Here is a 6,743-nt window from a genome sequence, read left to right on the forward strand (position 1 = left end):
GCCAATACTGGGTGCCAGTACTGCGCCAACACTTGTCAGTACTGCGCCAGTACTGCGCCATTAGTAAATTTTTGATTGGGTGGTTATATATATTGGAAGTCTGCGTGCGCACATATATAGATATATATATATATATATATATATGGGGAAATTTTCAAAAGAACAAAAATCAGATGGATGTATATCGAGTTTCAAGTGCATTCGTCGTATCATTCACCCTACGAAAGCGGTACGCGAATGCCGCGCGAACAAATTAGCTCCTCTATCTGAAACAACTTCTCGGAATAGCCGTTACTCACGAGAGAGTGCGGACTGGTGAGTATATAGGTGTAGAAACTAAAAAGAATAACGAGAAACAAAACCCAATGAAGCATCTTAACTTTTGACGAAAGAAATACATTTGAAAAATAAGGAAAGAGAGAAAAAAATGGAAAAAAAAAAATTGAAGGAATTTCGAATTTTGTCCGAACCGCTCTATCTGCAACTTTTGCAATATATATATACACACAAGAGCAGAGGATAAGAGGATCGTTCGAATGCTGTTGAACACACTGCTTGATATTTATACGCGACTCTTCTTCGCACCTTTTTGTCGTCATCGCGTTCCACGGTCGTGGTATCTCGTTGATTACCTGGTCCTAATTAATTCCTCAGGCTTTATCTTTATTTTTCTTCGGTCTCGTCCTTCGAACGTTGTGCGCGCGGCTTTCGCATTCGTTCCGTGGAAACCGAGAGTATATAGAGAAACGAGATAGAGAATATATATATATATATACACGGGGGGGACGGAACGATTAAGGGAGAGAGAATGACCGATGTTCATCGACTCACAGTCAGGAGTGGATAGAGACTTTCTTGCGCCTCGGGTAATTTACTTCGCTCCTTTTTTTTCTTCTACCTTCAATTTTTTTTTCGCCTTTCCTTATAAAGGAACAACGTGTCTCGCCGTGAGGAATGTCGGATTTTTGTTTACCTTCGATCGTCACACATCTTACGGATACAAGCGATAATTACTTTTCTCAATCTTCTTGCCAATTTTTTTTTTTTTTTTTTTTTTTTGGGTGACAAAAGAAATTTTGTATAAAAATAAAATTTTTTATTATTTATTTTTTGAAAAAAGGAAAAATTATTTACAAGCAGATTAGTGAATATATGCGTATATGGAATTGAAGAATGTCCTTAACACCAAATTATTGGCGCGCACCGCTTTTCTATGTTTTGAAAACATATACGAGAACCATTTATTTTGTTACGCGCGAAACGCTTGGGAATTATCCCGCTGTGTCTGTCGGGACAATCTTGAGACAGTATTTACGGAACGAACATGTAGGCTTTGCGGGATACGTAAGAACGTATTTCTGAATCTAATGACGTTTCTATAGACTGTATATTATTTCAAGAAAGAGATCGCAAGTTAAGCTTCCTTTTCACGCCTACAAGATTTAATAATCCAGAAGAAGAGAAAAAGAAAATGAGAAAAAAACTGGACACATATATATAAATATATACCGGTTTCTATATACATATATATATATATATATATGAGAAGGCGTGACCTCCTTGGAAGAATTTAAGCTACCGTCCACACTCATTATACAGCATCCTTCCTTCATTTGTTGCAATCTTTGTCAGTCTCTTCGATATGACTCTCGCTACTACCACCTTCATCGATCTTACCTTGGAATCTCGAAAACTGCGATAAGAAAGTGACAAACGATGATTACTCCACGTACTTTAACCTTCATGGATATCCGGTCTCATCCGGAACGACAGAGTGTGAATAAAAAAAAAATTCACGGTAAATTAGTCTATAACGAATATCTGCGTAAATATTCATTATCCCTCTTTCTCGTCAGTGTTAATATATTCAGTAATAAAGTTTCTACCCACTTGTCTCAACCTCCTCTTGTGAAATTGATTTACTTTTATTCAAAAAGAAAAAAAAAGTTTTATTCACTCTCGTATAGTTTATATTGTATTACAGTCGAACCCACCATTAGGCGAGATTATCGCTTGTTCAGGTTCCACTGTACCTATTTTAGTAAATATTATTTTTCTACCAGCTATATAAGTCTAGAAAGCATTTTAAAAAATGAAAATATAGTAAATTATTTAAAATATTAATGACAGTCGAATTATCAGAAAAGCGATGTACTCTTTTTTCAAGATTTATAAATACGGCACTGGGAGGAGAGATGCTAGCCGAGAAGAGGATATTCTTATGAATCGATGAAAGAATCGCGAGCATGCGCATCGTAATCTTAATAACTCATGCTATACCACCCCTATATACTGATATCATCCAACCCTCTTTGTATATATGCATATACATATATATGACCCATACAACAACATATGAGAAAACTATATACAAATGCCATTATAATATGTAAGAAGCGAGACAAGGGCAACGCGTCCGCGAACACGACAGCCAAGCATTCCGCACATTTTACACCGACACTTGGACAAAATATGCATCTACGAGCTAAGAACTATATATATATGTGTGTAATGCTGCGTATATACCATATCAAATACACGTGGCCTTTACTTCCACTCAGTTGCCTGTAAATATCCGCGAAAGTTTCAATCGAGAAAATTATTTTTTATTTCCACTATTTTGAATATAGATTTATCAGAAAAAGATTTCTTTGTTGCAACGAATTTATGGATTTTAGAATTTTAGAGATGTGTCTAATTTTTCATTCCTAACCTGACCTGATTTAACATAACATAACTTATCTTAACGTATAACTTAATCTAACTTATCTTAACTTAACTTGACTTATTTTAGCCTAACTTAACGTATCCTACCTTAACCTTGAATTAAGCTAACTTAACCTAACCTGTAGCCTAACTTATTTTAACCTAACTTAAATTAAGCTAACTTATCTTCACCTAAGCTGGGACCTAACCTAACTTATCACATCTTAACCAAATCTAACTTATCTTAACCTAACCTATAGTCTAACTTATTTTAACCTAACCTAACTTATCCTATCTTAACCTAAATTAAGCTAACTTATCTTCACCTAACCTATGGCCTAACCTAACTTATCATATCTTATCCTAACCTACCTTCACATAACTTATAGCCTAACCAAACTTATCCTATCTTAACCTAATATAATTTAACCTTATTTTAACCTAACCTAGCCTAACTTATCCCAAACAAACTTTACCTAACCTCAATTTCTGTCCCTCCCTAGCCTATTTTCCAAACCTTAATCGGATCTACTAATCATTCTTATTTTACCACAGGAAAAAAATCATTTACCTCCAAGCTAAATAAACATTTATTTGTTTCAAATAAATTTAATTTGTTATAACAAACAAAATTTTTATTTTAAAATAGTTAATTCAAGTATTTTTGAAAAAGAAAATCAAGATGACTTAATCAATTTACAAAGATAGTAATTAATGAAACACGACTAATTAAGAATTACAGATGTAAAAAAGAAGCTTGTGGACAAAAAATAAATAAGAAAAAGATACACCAAAACACACAAGTCAAACAGGAACCAAGCGCTAAATTATTTCTGACGCAAATTAACGATGGATAGGTAATAACGGGCTCGCGGTGAATGGAAGAGAGAGAGTGAGTGAGTGAGAGAGGGCTCACAGTAATCCCGACGTATTGTTTCACCGACGGAAGTCACTCTTTTATTACGAGACACTTCCTGTTCTGTCGCAGCCCCACAGAGAGACGACGACGACGATTTTCAGTTGTATATATTATATGAGTTTTTTTACGCAGGTATACATATATATATGTCCGAGAGTGATACCTATGTGATGGGTACACACGCAATCTGTTGAGTAATTAGGGGGCCAAATTAATTTCTAAAATATAAAAGAAAAAAGAAATAAAATAAAAGAAATGATTATATCAACTATTTTATGTACATATATATATATAGACTGAGCGCTATATTTAAAAGAAAAAGTCAACGAGAGTGACAAAGAGAGAAAGACAAGAACTCTTTGACTGTGCGAGAGTATGTCTACGTTTTCTACCGCTTCGCTGACCCTAATTGCGTCCCTCGAATTCCGGTAATTATCATAATTACTCTGCTGGTCACACCCAGATCGACATTCTCATGTATATATATATATACATGCGGACCAACTTTTGCTAAAAGGAGAACGATTTTCGTGACTTTGGTTTCTTTTTTCTTCAATGCGAGAGGCTGCACACAATGATTGCGAATTTTTTTTTTTTTTTATTGAAAATAAAAATTACTTTGCTGTGATATTAAAATTTCGCTTCTACCGTGAAATAATTTCAAAAAAAAATCTTCAAATGAGAAACAAAAAAAATTAAATATATAAAATACACTTTCAATTGTTATTTTTAAAAATTATTTCACAATACACGTGTCATACATAATTAGATTTCCATTGGCTAATTGTCAAGGTTAAATAAATTGAAAATTCTATTCATTAGAGAGAAAAATATATATGTGACAATACAACAATAGTTAAACTAATTAAAAAAAATATACATTTTGTAAATTTTATGACGTAATTAAATATTACAGTTAAAAACACCTTTGAAACACTTTGTCTTCTTTTATAAATGAATAATGTATATAATTATTTAATTTCATCTCGATATGAATCTATATTATAATTAGTTATTTAAAAAAAAAGAAGAATAGTAAAAAATAACCTATAGAAAATCTAATAATATTTTAGACAAAAAAAATTATGTCACCGTAAATGAGATTTGTTATTTCCATATGACATATATGTAAGTTATTACAATTATCGCAATATGGATCTATTACGCAAAAATTAATCTAGATGCGATGTGGCGCCAGAGGCCACGTGACTGACGCCAGAATTCTTTATAAAGAAGATGAAGAAAAAAAAGAAGAAGAAGAAGAAGAAGAAAAGTCATTGTTCTCATGAGATGCTATTTACTAAAACTAGAAGCACTCAGACTAGAACATTTTTCTTTTTTTCTCTTAATTAATTATTTTGGGAATTAATTATATCTAAAAGTTCAATGGTTAAGGACGTGGTCATATACTGAGAGAATGTCCTCTATTGCCCTCCCTCCCCCCCCCCTTTTTCCAAAATGTGTGTGGCACATTATAAGTTTTTCCGGCGGTTAATTTCGCTCGCGATAGCAATAGTTCAGTCTTCTCATTTCCTCTTTCCAACACGTATGACCCGTACAATTCTGCCCTCTCACATTCACCCCCTCGACGAGACCAAACTAAGAGCAGCTAAGAGTTGGTAGGAGCGTCTCTATGGTTAATTAAACGCATAGATCACCCTTCTTTACTTCTCTTCATTCTCATTCTTTTTATTTTCTTGCTTTTTCTCTCTCTCTCTCTCTGTTTCTCTCTCCTTCGTCCATTCTGCAACCCTATAAGAGAACACACACTTTTCTCTAACTTTATAAACCCACACGTTCGCGGATAAATCCCAAGACTTCATACAAACACTCGAAATTCAATTATATATAAATATAATTATATATAAATAAATAAAAATGTTTCAATAAATATTTAAGAAAAAATTATACCTTTTGAAAATTTTTGCATAATCATTTATATATATATATATTCAAAAACAATTTTAATTCAATTCGAGTTTACTTTCCAAGTTTATACAATATTTTGTTAATTTAATTTTATTCTAATTGTATTAATTTTTAATCAACTTTATATTTTTTACAATTCAATTTATTTGTAATTTTAATTTATATCACATTTATTTTTAATTAAATTTAGTATTTATTTTTATTAAAATAGATTTAGTTTTAGTTCAATTTATTGATAATTAAATTTATTTTTATAATATAATTTTTTTTTAAAACAAATTTAGTAATAATTCACATTTATTTTTAATCAAATTTAGTTAAAATTGAGTTTATTTTTAATTGAATTTAGTTAAAATTAAGTTTATTTTTAATTGAATTTAGTTTTAATTAAATTTAGTTCTAATCAAATTTATTTTTAAACAAATCTATTTATAATTAAATTTATTTACAATATACATTTATTTTCAACAAAAATTTACTTTTAATTAAATTTACATTACCCTAAATTTTCTTTAAATTAAATTCAAAGTGTCTAAAAAAAAAATTCAAAAACAATTAACAGCAGATCTAATACAAAAAATTTTTTTTTAAAAATTCTATCCAATTTGAAGATTTAAAAAAAAAAATACTATGAGTAGGTGAAAATGTTTAAACAAAAAAAAAAAAAATAATTTCTGTTTCCAGATTCAATCGTGGGATTAGAAGTAGCTACGACAGCCTGGTTATCTTTATAGCCATCGTGCCTGAAGAATGTTAGACACGCGCAATGTCATTTCATCCGCGCCACCACCTGCGACGAGAATCAATTTAGAAAAGGTAATTCAAAATTTTTAATATTATAGAGAGATAAGGTCAATGGCTTTGGATATACATATATATATAAATGTATATTGAAAAAGAAGAACCCCTCTACTATCAAGATTAATTCTATATATATGGTATACAAAAAAATTGCTTTTTCCATTTATCAATTAAAAAAACAATAATATTAAATTTTTTTAAAAATTCGGTTTAATTCTACAGTGCGAAAAGTGGGTTTAATTTTTTAAATTCTGATTATTGATCGAAAATCACAAATAGAGATGAGATTTGTGCGATGATCGCGGAGACAATTTTCTTTATCAGCCGCGTGTTTCCATTAATTCGCGTCGCGAGTAACTCGTGCCGTGGAATGCTTGTTGAAGTCAAG

General features: G+C 31.2%; 1 long non-coding RNA gene across 1 annotated transcript in view; it reads left to right on the plus strand.

Moving 5' to 3' along the window:
• LOC127291159 (uncharacterized) overlaps nt 1-6,364 on the plus strand; it is a 196,504-nt gene extending 190,140 nt beyond the window's left edge. Inside the window, exon 10 of the long non-coding RNA XR_007844554.1 lies at nt 6,239-6,364. This is a non-coding gene — a long non-coding RNA (uncharacterized LOC127291159). The remainder of the gene's footprint in view (nt 1-6,238) is intronic.
• The last annotated feature ends 379 nt before the right edge of the window (nt 6,365-6,743 follow it).

Source organism: Leptopilina boulardi, unplaced genomic scaffold, assembly GCF_019393585.1.
Source record: "Leptopilina boulardi isolate dan_hultmark-lab unplaced genomic scaffold, ZJU_Lbou_2.1 LbouV2_126, whole genome shotgun sequence".
NCBI classification, from domain to species: Eukaryota; Metazoa; Arthropoda; class Insecta; order Hymenoptera; family Figitidae; genus Leptopilina; species Leptopilina boulardi.